Source organism: Coregonus lavaretus (assembly GCF_964263955.1).
Source record: "Coregonus lavaretus genome assembly, chromosome: 10".
Lineage (NCBI taxonomy): Eukaryota > Metazoa > Chordata > Actinopteri > Salmoniformes > Salmonidae > Coregonus > Coregonus lavaretus.
Window position 1 is genome coordinate 23,493,830 of NC_139997.1, and position 16,390 is coordinate 23,510,219.

Below are 16,390 nucleotides of genomic sequence, written 5' to 3' on the forward strand. Positions count from 1 at the left end.
AAACATAATTCCACTTTGACATTATGGGGTGTTGTGTGTAGATCAGTGACACAAAATCTCTATTTAATCAATTTTAAATTCAGGCTGTAACACAACAAAAAGTGGAAAGGGGTGTGAATAGTTTCTGAAGGCACCGTAGCTCCCCACTCATGCTGCACAGACATTAACACATTTTAATAATGTAGAAATGTTAAAACTGTACATTACTGTTCGCAAAACAATGTCAATACAGGCTAGAACACTTTTACAATGCAAGACGATACCGGTAGCTTCCAGCTTTAATTGTAGGCTAACTTCACTTGCTGAAGCAACAGCAATTCACTACTTTTTGTGTGAACCATAAAATATTCTGATTTCAAAACTGATTGTCACCAAAAACGTTTAATTCACATTGTCTCCCTCACCACCAAAGCCTCATTCACTTCTTCGTCTCCCTCGCCTCCCATCTGGTTTCCACTAGATTCCATAGCCACAAAGTCAGATTCCACAGCCCCATTCTGCCTCCAAATGATGTCATTACTTTCTTAAAGAGACAGCGCACACTTTTATAAAATAAGCTTCTTCTATGCAAATGTTGTTGATCAGTACAATGAAATAATGTTCTCCTAGCAGTTGCCAATAAAATTGGTTGGGCGGTTCTACTAAGCTATATGGAATTGTTTTAAGAAGTTCATACCAAAGAGAATTTTGCTATATATATTGAATAACAGATTCACTACATGGAACAACAGAAAATTAAAAGGATGTTTGTTCTGAAGTGTCTGTCCTATATCTGAGAGATTTAAGAAAGATCAGGAAACATTTGTTATTTATTTTTTACATGTATTTAACCCCTTATTTTTGGCACTAAACAGTCTAAGCACTGTCTAAGCCGGGGGTGGAATCTACTAAGCTATATAGAATTGTTTTAAGAAGGTCATACCAAGGATCATTCTGCTATTTGATTTAGAATTTTAAGACCCCTTGATAAATATCAACAAATATTTTTTGATGAACATTTTATTTGGCCTTACTGCTATTAGCCCATACAAATGCATTGAATAACAGATTCACTACATGGAACAACAGATAGTCCCCCCCCCCCCCAAAAAAAAAGGAAGGAAGTTTGTTCTGAAGTGTCTGTGTTATATCTGCGAGATATAACAAAGATCAAGAAACATACATATATATATATTTTTTTTTACATGTATTTAACCCCTTATTTTTGGCACTAAACAGTCTCCATGTATACTTCCATTAATTTTTTCAACTGGTACCGGGGGACCTTCAGACGAGTCTTGTGAGGCCTTTGGGCGTCCTAGAGTAAAACAACTGACATGTACGTGTTGGTGAGAGTCTCACCTTTACACAGAGGGGCCATATTAGACCAAACAGACAGAAGATGGTAGATTGGCTGTACCGAGTCCCAAGACGCTTGTGGGGGTCGTAGAGCAAAACGTTCGGACGCTACAGACGATTTTGTGAGAAGACCGATTTTTGGGATGTCACATGGTCTAACAAACACAGCTCTAGCTCTGTCACCTTTCACCGCAGATGCAGAAGTACGACATAGGCGGATGCGGTGGATTGAGACGCATCCCATGCAAAAACAAAAAGATATCTCTAACTTAAACTGACAGATTTCTATGGGGATTTTTTTATTAGGCTAATTATATTTGTTGTGGTATTGTTTTGGAATCGAGTATTGTGATGATATCGAGTATCATGATACTAAACCTGGTATTGAAGTCAGAATTCTGGTATCGTGACAACACTACTCCCACCCTTGGAGCTGGGGTTCTGTGTGATTCTGTGTGCAACCACACTAAATAAACGGTTCATGCAAAAAGGCAACTGCATGACAGTATGGTTTATCAAACATATTTTTTTCTACTAGTTTGATTACCCGTTCAACATTTATTGATCATTTAGCAGTAGCATAAAAGGTGACGACAGACTATCGGCTGTGCATTTTGAAAATAACCTGACAATCGAGTGTGCGCTTTGAAGAGCATCTTGGTATTCACATGCTTTGCTGCACTCTCCAAAATGTAAAATAGGACAATCAATAGTAGCTTGGTACTTCGAATACAGCAGTGGTAAAATGCCCACACAAAGTTATTTATTTAAAACAGTAACCTACTACATCATAAAAATGCTGTTCAGCACCAATTGCATTTGACCTACAGTTGACCTACAGTTGACCTACAATGCAGATGCACCATAATGCCCATCACTTGAAACCAAATGTCTTGATGCGTATTCCACTTTACAGAATTACTTTTTCAATTCCAATCCTCACATACTTGGAGGGGCTAACAAAATGATAATGCAGTTGATGTCTTCATCATCTACTCACTTCTTCATCTACTCACACTTTGTGCTTATTTTATTATTATTCATAAGAAGGTAAGCAGAGTGGCCCACTCATCCTTCACTCCCACTTCTCAAGGCCCAAAGAGTATCATTTCAATTGAGAACTTTTCTCGTTTTCAAATGGTGCTCCAATTCAAACTTATTAGCCTGAATAAAAGAGATTGTTTTGTCTTCGTTCCAGACAATACTCCAAGACAAGGCCAGGCTGTTCAGTGGCAGTGACTTCCAAGAGAATACATAAATACAACAAACGCTTGGCATTCTCTGAAATAACATCTGTACCAGGATCAGCTTTAATCAGAGTAGGAAATGTAGGTTTACTAGCTAGGCTACCCCCAGACCAACTCTAACCACAAACCTAGTCTCACCGACATGCATCATCTAAGATCTGATAAGCAGTCTGGTCCCTGCAGTGCTCTTCATCCTCCAATTGCTATAGAGCTTCTGGTCTTGCTCCCTCTAGCTCCTTGTTTACTTAACCTTTAGGAAGTCCTCATTAGCCTACTCACTCCAGAGTGCCTATTGGATTGTCAAGAGAGCTAAATTAACAGTGGGAGCATTGATGTGACTAATGCCTTGAGCTGGGATCATGTTGGTCAGTATGCTCAATGTAATTACTTCATTACCAAGAAGGGAGTTTTCTTAAGTGATTAATCAGGCAAGCTGGGGCTTTCCTTCCCCACCCCCAGTTCACCTCTCCCCTCCCAACCCCCACAGTATGCTGCCAAAGTGCGTTGAAAGTGTGCCATCAGCACGTTAGCGGCTAAAGCGGCGAGAGCGTCCACTGCAGTTCGGTTGAAGGTGCAGCAGCTCTCTGACGACTCGGCTCCATCTCAGACATACAATATATTAATGAGTGTAATCCTCAGGGTGTCTTTCCTATCAGGGAGACAGAAAAGCTGGAGAAAATCAAAACTTAATATCCCTGTCCTGTGCTCTAATAGTGTTTTGGACATGATCTGAAACTGCGTGGGTGTAATTTAGATGGTAATTAATTAGGCATGGCAAACACATAGACAAGCCTCTTGCCATTGCATTGGTAATCAGCGAAATGCCTCTGCACTACTCCCGCGCAGTCACATGGTAATAAGCACAGAGCAACTCTTCCTCCAGTCTACACTGAATTGTCCATTTTCCCATGATGTGCACATGGCAAAAAAAGTTCAGCGATCCATCCAGTTAGGAGACTATAATGACAGGGAAAAAGGAGTGGGCAGAGGATGGAACCTTGTGGGGCACCCTGCACTGTAGGTGTATGATCAGAGGACTCAGTAGTAATGCAGCACACACAGGGATTGCAGTTTGTGAGTGTATGGACAGCAGAGAGGGAGAGGAGAGAGAAATAGAGAACGAGAGGGAGAGAAAAGAGAGGGGGAAAGAGAGACGCCCACTGATGTTACCAGTGTGATCTCTCAGTTTTGGGCCAGTAATGAAATCTTATTAGCAAAGCGAAAGACGCCCAGGCGGACGTAATGAAGCCCAGCGCAGTGTGAGTTAGCCGCTCCACGCTAAGACAGGGAAGGGAGGAGAGCGAGGGGAGGGGGAGAGAGGTGCAGGGATAGTGACAGAGGGAGGAAGGGATGTAGAGCACCAGATCCATAAGTAGGAGGAGACTTGTCAGAACCCCATACAAGGAAGAGGAGGAGGGGGAGTCAGGAAGAGGGAGGCAGCAAGACAGAGCAAGGGAGTAGGGGGTGGAAGGAGAAAGAGACCAGACTCAGCGGTGGAGGAGGATGGCATGTCAAATCCCCATGAGACACCGAAAGAGGGAAAGAGCTGAAAAAAGGAGAACAGAAATAGAGAGTGACCAGGGTTAGAGGTTGCGGGATGTTGGAGGAGACAGAACATCCCCGACCATTACAAGAGGGAATGGAATGTCCGCCCCACACTCTTGTCCATGCCGGATTTTACAGTACCACTAATTGACAGGCGACTCTTCCAGGTTGCAGTCCTCCTCTGAAGCCAACGTGTACAGATTTTTTCTTCCCCTTCTCGCCGGTCGATTGGTGTGTGATAATTGGGCGGCCACAACAGACACACTACTGTCCCCAGACCCGGGGCCTGTCGTTCCCTCCCTCCACACACAGCTGGTTCTCCTCTGTGGTGGGTTGTGTGTGTGACAGCTGCCTAGGAGAGCATGAGCCACAGCCCCCTAGGGAATATAATGCACTGGCCGAGCTCTCAGTCAACAGCACTAAAAATACCCCTGACCTGCCAAAGCATGGGCTTCACAGCTGAGCCCCCGTCCTTTCCTTCATCGCCTCGATGCGGTCGAGGGAAAAGGGCACCACCATCAGGACAGCATTAGTTTGAGTTAATACTTCACTTGTGATGAGAATGACACAAGGGTGATGTAGTCTTTAGGGACAAAATTTTGCCTGTGCAGCCATGATGTTCTATGGGGGTGGGTCTACAGGGGTGGGTCAATAAGAAGTTCAGTCCAGCTGTCAATCAATGAGAATGAGTTAGCTATGACGTGTGTTGACCTCAGTCGCCTGGTCTATCATACAGTCCTATAGCCTTTATATTCTATGCAAGTAATAAGACAACCAAGAAGAATTTAAGCTGCTAGGCTTAAGATTTAAAGGACATTAGAGAGTTAGGATGCTTTCTACAGACATAGTCTAGGGAGTGATGCTGTTCCCATCCCTCAACACAAAGTCTGTTATAAACCATGAGGGACCAAGAGCACAGATTCTGAAAATAACAACCTTATTCTCTTTTGTTCACAGTTGATAAATTGAAATCAATGAAGAATGATTGTCATTAGGCCAATATTTAGATTTTTTTCTGCATACTGCCAAGTTAGTTCTACATCTTTCTGCCAAATCATGCACCTGTACCAGGTGTGTGTGTGTGTGTGTGTGTGTGTGTGTGTGTGTGTGTGTGTGTGCCATGACGCGTCTGCGATTGTATGCTGCACACAACTCAAACCTATCACTGTGGGAGATGTGATTTTCTTCTGAAATCACAACCAAAGCAAGCCTGATTGCGAGAGTAATGTGCATTTTGGCCACCATAAATTTTCCACTATGGTAAATTGCCAGCGGGGTTTGCTTCCTTTGATTCACTGGATCTTTTCATTTCCTGTCCTGCCATTTTAATCATGGCCCTATTTACTTCATTATGCAGACAGACCGACCAGACGGACCGACCACTCCACGTTGTTTTTGCCAGGCCTTCCAAACTATACGTCGCCACTTTTCTCTTTCTTTAACGAGCCTTGACTCTGTAATTTCTGCTCTAAATGTAAATTATGGGACAGCGGATGAATATTGCAGCTCACTTCTTAAGTGTATCGCCCACTCTCTGTACCGGCGTGCTCTTAATGCCGTCGAGCAGACAGACGCACAAACATCCTCTCACACCCTCTGAGCACACATTTGTCGAGTTGCTAAAACCCCCCTGAGTGATTTTGCATTTTGCACCCGCTCTCGCTCTTTCGCTCATTCACTCTCCCTCTCTCTCTTTCGCTCATTCGCTCTCTCTCACTCTTTTGTTCGTTCTTTCTTCCTCCTTTCTCTCTTTCTCTGTGCTCATCTTTGCCTAGGTTTAGCTAATGGTTTTAGGAGGATTCTCTCTCTTTCGCTCCCTCTCTCTCTCAATGTTGTTAGATGGCTCAGAGCCAAATGCCAATCAGTGACAGTGCATAGGCTTGGCTTCCCGGCTTCTAAAACCTCTCTCCTGGTCTTTAATTCACAGAGAGAAACCATTTCCCGATTGTCCCTCTGTGCTGCACCGTCTCCTGAGGGAATGCAGTATGGATACCGGGGTAGCCACAATAAGCACAAACGGCATCAAACAACATCACAATAGAAAAGAGAAAGTCTGTGAAATTACTATTAAAACAATTGTTTACTTTTGGGTCGTTCCACCAATTCTGTGTAAGTGTAACTTTTTTTTTTACGTTGTCAGAATGTTAAAAGTAGGTGAAATCAAAGAGCACATATTCAACTTAATAAAAACACGTTTTCCCATCTTAAGAGGTAAAAAAAAAAAAAAAAAACGACTATAGTGCCTATTAAGGGCCAAATAAAGTAACAGGGTTGACTGTAACAGGGTCGATGATTTCTTCTTAAATCCCCTTGTGAGAGGGGGAATGGAAGCTTGTGTGCAACAGGGAGTGGCAATATACCCTTTGCTAAGCCCCTGCCCCCCTTGGTTACTGTTGCAACCTCGGACAACATTTTCCCGGGAAGCCCAATTCCCCATTCAACCACTGGCGAAATCCCCTCACAATGATCTCAAACTGCGTTTCTAATACACAATGAAATTAAACACAGACTACCCCTTGCTACTGTCATTACAATTGCTTCAGGGAACCTGGCAGAATTATGTTTGTAGTGTAGCTAGCCACTGAATCAATGGCTCTGAATCACTTTTCGGGCTAACTAGTGCGCTCAAATCGTATCCTGATGTCGAAAGGGAGTTGTATTCATAACATTGCTAACTTAGCTAGCTAACATACATTTTGAGAAAACAAGTTATATTAAGTGGCTAGCTAGCTAGCGTTAGCAATGAGACTGAGAGCTAGCTAACCTGCTGAGCTAGCAAACATTGTAACAAAAGTATAATTTCAGAATTCAAAAAATACTCCAACAGGCTCTGCATTTCAGGAATCACAGTAGCAAGTACTCCTGGTGCACTATTCAATGATTTAGCCATTAAAACATATATGTTTTGAAGAAAACTCTTCAGTTTTTGCTATAGCCCTCACTGGCTTTCATGAGATTTAAACGTGATATTGTCTGAGGTCAGACTTGATGACAGTTACTACCCATTGGAGTGCTGCGATTGGTTGGCCAAAATTCTGGGAAAGGTCAATTGAATGCAAGATTCACAAAAAAATTACATTGTTCAATATTTCTAGCCTATTTATCCATCTATGGGTAACAGGGTTGACGTGTTATGCTCGCTTTGTATCAATATCAATGGCCTGTCTCACTCCGCGTCAAGCTGAATCTAGTAACATGCATGTGTGTGTACACTCTCTCTCTCTCACATACACACACACATACACATTCCTCCACTTGGTGCTTTGATCACCTTGGAAAATGTCACAGTGGCTTTGAAAAGGGACATCAGCGCGTAGACGTGTCCTTTCTGCAGTGTGCTCAGCAAAAGGCACGTCCTCTCTCCGAGACTACATGTACAATTTCGATCTGCCTTGTTTCTTTACCACTACTATCACAAATCTACTTGGCTTTGCCTGCCTTTATGCAATGCACAGATTCCTCCAATTGCTGCTTTGGTTTCCTTGGAGAATGTCACAGTGGCTGAGACTAAATGTACTATTTCGGTTTGCCTGCCTTTATGCAATGCACAGATACTTGGAAGTCTATTGCAGTGTAATCTCTCTATCTGATATGAGATGGTTGCCTAGGATAGCACTGAGGGGGGAAAACAGTGGAGCGTATCATCATCTATGGCGGGGTAAGAAATATGGCCTTGTCTTTTTAACCAACCAACACCAGGCGACCAGGAGTCAAAGCCCTCTGGCTCGCTAAGAAAGCGCACTCCCGCCATAATCAATGAGATTCATGTTCCTAAGTGCCCTTGTGTTATTATCTTAAGATAAATAGTCTTCAGGCCATACTGGGAAATTGTTCTTCATTGGTATTCCTTCCGTCTGCTCGTTGTTTCAGGATGCTCACTAATAGGAGCCCAACAAAGCCTGTCAGTGAGACATGGCCGCGTGGAGGAATATTTGTTTAACGTTACCTGGGATTTATAATATTTTATGTAGGCCTAAATTCAATCAGATAAAGTGTTAACCGGCGATAGCCGACACCTGCGTAGCTGATGTTTTGGCGGTGTCGGAGGTGTAACTGTGTTGGAGCTGTCAAATCGGTGAGCACTCGCGTTAGAAGTTCAGAACGAGAAAGTGTAGGCTATATAGAAATGAATGACGCTCAAATTGAAAATCATTAAACCAAATAATGAGGATTTCTATCAGCCTAATCGAAGTGTTGATTACATCTCACATTCCAGTGTTTGAACTTGTAAAGAAGGCCGCTTGGGATTTCTGTTAATGCGACTCCGTGTAGCCAATGGCAATGTCCGCTTTAGGTGTAATGCCAGGAGCCGCTTGTGGATTTGACAGCTCTAACGCAGTTCCACCTCTGACACCACTATGCGGATGTCTCTAGTGCAGGGTTCCCCAACTGGCGGCCCGCGGTTGGGTTTATTTGGCCCCCCAAGTTATTTTTTTTAGTTGGACATAAAATACTGTAATAATACCTGGAATTCAGCTCCAAGTTATTTTAATTTAAGAAATCTATTCCCAAGTATTCCCACGCATAATAGAGAGACACATGATTGTATACAAATGTAAACAAGGTTTGAAATGATTATGTTTTAGTCAAACATTATATCTGTTCGGGCTTCTTAAGGTCAATTTGCAGTCTACAAATTATTTGTAATTATGTTCCGGCCCCCCGACCATCCTCTCAAGAAAAAATAGTCCCGCGGCTGAATCTAGTTGATGAGCCCTACTCTAGAGGTCTAATGAATGGACTAGAGCGATCAACACAATCAAGGTCCATGACCCATGCATGTAAGCTCCTATGAAAAGTTATAGAAAACACAAAGGGAAAGACCAGTGTGCCATGGATAACACTAAGAGACAAAGCACGTGTCAGAGAAACAAAAGGAACCGAGACCAACCATTTAGAGAACAAGGTTCGGTTGAGGTCAAGGAAGCTCTATGAAGAGGACAATTGGCCAAATCACGGCTTTATCCTGGTCGGTAATACACAAGGACAACCGCGGAACAGAACTGGCAGAGAGAGCTGGGCAAGTCCATGGTAACGGAATTATGCTGAGACTCTGATTTTTGAGTTTAAAATGTATACCAAACAAAAACCATTGATTTCAAAGTTTAACAAACCATACAACTTTATGTACGAGGACAAATTTTAACAATTTCCACTGAAGATTTTACAAAAACACATTTACAGGAAGAACTGTGCAGATACAATTTTTTTAAATAAAACTGAGCGAGATTTTACCGTAATTCTCTTCCCAAACTTAGCATCTGCACAGTTTTTCCAGTAAATTTTTTTTATTTTTTATTGACTGTGTAAATTGATCAAAGTAGTCATTGTGCATAGAGTTGAATGGTTTGTTAAACTTTGAAATCAATATGTTTTGTTTGGCATAGGCCTACATTTAAAAGTGAAAAATCTGAGTCTCAGCGAAATTCAGTTTTCGTGGAATTGCCCAGCTTGTATTTCTTTCCCATTTATTCTCAAACTCCTGACAATATTGTACTTTACCTGAAGCCTATTCTATTTCTCCCAATCTCATTTTCTCTCTTACAATTTAGTACACTAGATTACTGATATTAAGGTGCATGAGAAAACAATTTAATTTGGAGTGAGAACGAGACTGTTGATGCACAACAATGGGGAGAGAAAACTGTTGGAGGGAAATTTCATTTTTAGATTAAAGTCACGCTACGCTGTGCAGAGACTTCCTATAAAAAAGCTGTCTCGGCAGATGTCTCTTTGGGTGAATATAATGCTTTGATTAGATTAGACTTTAAATGGGTTTGGAAAAAACTCTCCCCCCAAGATACAATTAGATTTTATTAATGGTGAACTAGTGACCCACTCGGCAGATTGATATCCATTGGCTTATCTCCCCCGCTTGTTGCTGTTTAATGGTTAAATGCTACTGTAATTATAAGGTAAATTGAAACCATAATTGGAAACGAGCGCCCCGTATGAGGTTTCTGAATCAATCTTGGGATTACAAGGACCGTTGAGAAAGGTGGGGACCTGAGCCTGACACTGGACATGAAACTCCCATTGGGAGAGCTAACAGGGCCCAGTGCCCAGAAGAATAGCCACTGACAGCACTCTAGTCGACACTCAAGAGTTAGCCACGAGCCACCTGCCCTGATTCAGAAGACTCAAAATTGTAACATATACCAGTCAACTATTCAAGAGACTTCCATGTACAAAATGAGCTTGAAGAATGAATATCATTTGAATTCCAATGCAGTATGTATTGCAGCAGCAGAAAGTCTGCCTTCAAAAATTTTAACAAACTTCACAAACTTCATCATAAGAGGTGATGGAGACAGAGGACATCCTCATTATAACATTAGGTCTTCACATAAAGGAATGTTCTTCCAAAGCAGTTAATCCTACATTATTTAGACTGCCTGTACTAGGATGATCTTGTACACTACAGAGACTGTAGTAGCATACTTCTTCTAAATAAGGTCTGCATGAAATTTGTTTTTTCCTTGGGAGCCAATTTCTCATTATCCTTCTCGTCCCATGATGTTATTATTTTCTTGAAAACGTGTAAGAGAGGTATTGATTTCCCCTCAAAAATAAGACAAGAGGAGGTTATGTGGATAAATGAAGCAACATTTTTTGGTGGAAAATGCATTGCATAGGATCAGCTTGGCTGACCACCCAAATATCAAGGTTAAATGTTGATATGATACATATTTTATCTTAAGGGGGAATTAATTGTGATGGATTATACGGTTGTGCGATTACACAGGAATCTATAAATAGACAGACAACAGGATTAAATTAAAGTTGATGTTCCTTAACAATGTTATTCAAATTACCTTAGTCTTGGGCAAAATTGAATCAATAGTTTTCAGCTTGTTTAACCAACTCACCATGTTAACAAACCTCCAAACGAGCTTCAATGCCATACAACACTCCTTCCGTAGCCTCCAACTGCTCTTAAACGCTAGTAAAACTAAATGCATGCTCTTCAATCGAACGCTGCTTGCACCCGCCCGCCCGACTAGAATCACTACTCTAGGCGGGTCTGACTTAGAATATGTGGACAACTACAAATACCTAGGTGTCTGGTTAGACCGTAAACTCTCCTTCCAGACTCACATTAAGCATCTCCAATCCAAAGTTAAATCTAGAATCGGCTTCCTATTTCGCAACAAAGCCTCCTTCACTCATGCTGCCAAACATGCCCTTGTAAAACGGACTATCCTACCGATCCTTGACTTCAGCGATGTCATTCGTTTGTTAAGTCTAATGACACTGCTGGTCCTGCTCACACTGCCCTACCCTATGCTTTGACTTCTTTCTCCCCTCTCTCTCCAGATAAAATCTTGCGACTAGTGACTGCAGGCCGCCCAACAACCTGCCCGCTTGACCCCATCCCCTCCTCTCTTCTCCAGACCATCTCCGGTGAAATTCTCCCCTACCTCACCTCGCTGATCAACTCATCCTTGACCGCTGGCAATGTCCCTTCCGTCTTCAAGAGAGCGAGAGTTGCACCCCTTCTCAAAAAACCAACACTCGATCCCACTGATGTCAACAACTACAGACCAGGCCCTTCTCCCCCGATTGCTCAGTTTGGCCGGGCGGACAGCTCTAGGAAGAGTCTTGGTGATTCCAAACTTCTTCCATTTAAGAATGATGGCCACTGCGTTCTTGGGGACCTTCAATGCTGCAGAAATGTTTTGGTACCCTTACCAAGATCTATGTCTCGACACAATCCGACTCATTGCGAGCTCACAGAACAGGGCTCCGGGTAGCCGAGCGGAAATGGAGGAAAACTAGACTCCCTGCGGACCTGTCATCTTTTCATTCCCTCCTCTCTACATTCTCTTCCTCTGTTTCTGCTACTAAAGCCACTTTCTACCACTCTAAATTTCAAGCCTCTGCCTCTAACCCTAGGAAGCTCTTTGCCACCTTCTCCTCCCTGCTGAATCCTCCTCCTCCTCCCCCTCCCTCCTCCCTCTCTGTGGATGACTTTGTTAACCATTTTGACATCCGATCATTTATTAAGTCAAATGACACCGCTGGTCCTGCTCACACTGCCCTACCCTATGCTTTGACTTCTTTCTCCCCTCTGATGAAATCTTGCGACTTGTGACGGCTGGCCGCCCAACAACCTGCCCGCTTGACCCTATCCCCTCCTCTCTTCTCCAGACCATTTCCGGAGACCTTCTCCCTTACCTCACCTCGCTCATCAACACATCCTTGACCGCTAGCCTGTCCCTTCTGTCTTCAAGAGAGCGAGAGTTGCACCCCTCCTCAAAAAACCTACACTCGATCCCTCCGATTTCAACAACTACAGACAGTTATCCCTTCTTTTTTTTCTCTCCAAAACTCTTGAGCGTGCCGTCTCTAGCCAGCTCTCCTGCTATCTCTCTCAGAATGACCTTCTTGATCCAAACCAGTCAGGTTTCAAGACTGGTCATTCAACTGAGACTGCTCTTCTCTGTGTCACGGAGGCTCTCCGCACTGCTAAAGCTAACTCTCTCTCCTCTGCTCTTATCCTTCTAGACCTATCGCTGCCTTTGATACTGTGAACCATCAGATCCTCCTCTACACCCTCTCCGAGTTGGGCATCTCCGTTGCTGCTTACTCTTTGATTACGTCCTACCTGACAAGTCGCTCCTACCAGGTGGCATGGCGAGAATCTGTCTCCACACCACGTGCTCTCACCACTGGTGTCCCCCAGGGCTCAGTTCTAGGCCCTCTCCTTTTCTCCCTATACACCAAGTCACTTGGCTCTGTCATATCCTCACATGGCCTCTCCTATCATTGCTACGCTGACGATACACAACTAATCTTCTCCTTTCCCCCTTCTGATAACCAGGTGGCGAATCGCATCTCTGCATGTCTGGCCGACATATCAGTATGGATGACGGATCACCACCTCAAGCTGAACCCTGGCAAGACGGAGCTGCTCTTCCTCCCGGGGAAGGACTGCCCGTTCCATGATCTCGCCATCACGGTTGACAACTCCGTTGTGTCCTCCTCCCAGAGTGCGAAGAGCCTTGGCGTGACCCTGGACAACACCCTGTCGTTCTCCGCTAACATCAAGGCGGTGACCCGATCCTGCAGGTTCATGCTCTACAACATTCAGAGAGTACGACCCTGCCTTACACAGGAAGCGGCACAGGTCCTAATCCAGGCACTTGTCATCTCCCGTCTGGATTACTGCAACTCGCTGTTGGCTGGGCTCCCTGCCTGTGCCATTAAACCCCTACAACTCATCCAGAATGCCGCAGCCCGTCTGGTGTTCAACCTTCCCAAGTTCTCTCACGTCACCCCCCTCCTCCGCACACTCCACTGGCTTCCAGTTGAAGCTCGCATCCGTTACAAGACCATGGTGCTTGCCTATGGAGCAGTGAGGGGAACGGCACCTCCGTACCTTCAGGCTCTGATCAGTCCCTACACCCAGGCAAGGGCATTGCGTTCATCCACCTCTGGCCTGCTGGCTCCCCTTCCTCTGCGAAAGCATAGTTCCCGCTCAGCCCAGTCAAAGCTGTTCGCTGCTCTGGCACCCCAATGGTGGAACAAGCTCCCTCACGACGCCAGGACAGCGGAGTCACTCACCACCTTCCGGAGACATTTGAAACCCCACCTCTTTAAGGAACACCTGGGATAGGATAAAGTAATCCTTCTACCCCCCCCCCCCCCCCCCCCCAAAAAAAAAAGTATAATTGTAAAGTGGTTATCCCACTGGCTATAGGGTGAATGCACCAATTTGTAGTCGCTCTGGATAAGAGCGTCTGCTAAATGACGTAAATGTGCCCTTGAGCAAGGCACTTAACCCTAATTGCTCCTGTAAGTCGCTCTGGATAAGAGCGTCTGCTAAATGACTAAAATGTAAATGTAAATTTACAAAATAGCCTCCAACACTCTACTCAGCAAATTGGATGTAGTCTATCACAGTACCATCCGTTTTGTCACCAAAGCCCCATATACTACCCACCATTGTGACCTGTACGCTCTCGTTGGCTGGCCCTCACTACATACTACACTGGCTCCAGGTCATCTATAAATCACTGCTAGTCAAATCCCCGCCTTATCTTAGCTCATTGGTCACCATAGCAACACCCACCCGTAGCATCCCCACGCCAACACCTCCTTTGGCCGCCATTTCTTCCAGTTCTCTGCTGCCAATGACTGGAACGAACTGCAAAAATCTCTGAAGCTGGAGACTCTTATCTCCCTCACTAACTTTAAGCATCAGTTGTCAGAGCAGCTTACCGATCACTGCACCTGTACACAGCCCATCTGTAATTAGCCCACCCAACTACCTCATCCCCATATTGTTATTTATTTTGCTCATTTGCACCCCAGTATCTCTATTTGCACATCATCTTCTGCACATCTATCATTCCAGTGTTAATACTAAATTGTAATTATTTTGCACTATGGCCTATTTATTGCCTTACCTCCATAACTTACTACATTTGCACACACTGTATATAGATTTTCTATTGTGTTATTGACTGTACGTTTTGTTTATCCCATATGTAACTCTGTGTTGTTGTGTTTTTATCGCACTGCTTTGCTTTATCTTGGCCAGGTCGCAGTTGTAAATTAGAACTTGTTCTCAACTGGCTTACCTGGTTAAATAAAGGTTAAATAAAATGACAAATGGCTGTCCTGGCTGTTGAAAAAGGCAATGCAAAGGGAATGGATAATTGCCGCTACTTTGCTTTCCAACCAAGGTGCATGAATTTAGGAGCAAACTGAGGTAGAGAGGAAATTAGGCAACACTTGGAGGACAAAGATATGAAATAAAAGAGCTGCTTTATTTGTTTTCAGGTGGAAAAACTCGCTAATATAATTATCAACAGGCGTGCGAACACAAACTAACACTGGCATGCTCAATAGCTTTCCATAGTCTTGACTAGGGTTGAATGGCGGGAACATAGTTACAAAGATTTACCGCCCAAAACCGCTCCCTTTTCCCGGGATGAATAACTGCAAGAAACCGGTAAATTATAATAAATTATTTATATGAACAGCATAGTGTAAAATTATATGCAATGTCTAAATCTGGCTTCTCTACGGCCTCTGCATGATGAATCATCAACGCTCAAGGTGGGGACAGACCATCTCAGATTGGAGCGCAGTTCACAATGCATGTAGATCTATCATCTCAACATGGTAACTATTTTTATGGCCACTCTACCATATAGGCCTGATTGGTGGAGTGCTGCAGAGATGGTTGTCCTTCTGGAAGGTTCTCCCATCTCCACAGAGGAACTCGAGCTCTGTCAGAGTGACCATTGGGTTCTTGGTCACCTCCCTGACCAAGGCCCTTCTCCCCCGATTGCTCAGTTTGGCCGGGCGGACAGCTCTAGGAAGAGTCTTGGTGATTCCAAACTTCTTCCATTTAAGAATGATGGCCACTGCGTTCTTGGGGACCTTCAATGCTGCAGAAATGTTTTGGTACCCTTACCAAGATCTATGTCTCGACACAATCCGACTCATTGCGAGCTCACAGAACAGGGCTCCGGGTAGCCGAGCGGAAATGGAGGAAAACTAGACTCCCTGCGGACCTGTCATCTTTTCATTCCCTCCTCTCTACATTCTCTTCCTCTGTTTCTGCTACTAAAGCCACTTTCTACCACTCTAAATTTCAAGCCTCTGCCTCTAACCCTAGGAAGCTCTTTGCCACCTTCTCCTCCCTGCTGAATCCTCCTCCTCCTCCCCCTCCCTCCTCCCTCTCTGTGGATGACTTTGTTAACCATTTTGACATTCGATCATTTATTAAGTCAAATGACACCGCTGGTCCTGCTCACACTGCCCTACCCTATGCTTTGACTTCTTTCTCCCCTCTGATGAAATCTTGCGACTTGTGACGGCTGGCCGCCCAACAACCTGCCCGCTTGACCCTATCCCCTCCTCTCTTCTCCAGACCATTTCCGGAGACCTTCTCCCTTACCTCACCTCGCTCATCAACACATCCTTGACCGCTAGCCTGTCCCTTCTGTCTTCAAGAGAGCGAGAGTTGCACCCCTCCTCAAAAAACCTACACTCGATCCCTCCGATTTCAACAACTACAGACAGTTATCCCTTCTTTTTTTTCTCTCCAAAACTCTTGAGCGTGCCGTCTCTAGCCAGCTCTCCTGCTATCTCTCTCAGAATGACCTTCTTGATCCAAACCAGTCAGGTTTCAAGACTGGTCATTCAACTGAGACTGCTCTTCTCTGTGTCACGGAGGCTCTCCGCACTGCTAAAGCTAACTCTCTCTCCTCTGCTCTTATCCTTCTAGACCTATCGCTGCCTTT

The 16,390-nt window shown here is 44.1% G+C and overlaps 1 protein-coding gene across 3 annotated transcripts in view; it reads right to left on the minus strand.

Moving 5' to 3' along the window:
- LOC311136638 (cell adhesion molecule 1-like) overlaps nucleotides 1–16,390 on the minus strand; it is a 456,023-nt gene that overhangs the window by 243,488 nt on the left and 196,145 nt on the right. The window lies entirely within an intron of this gene.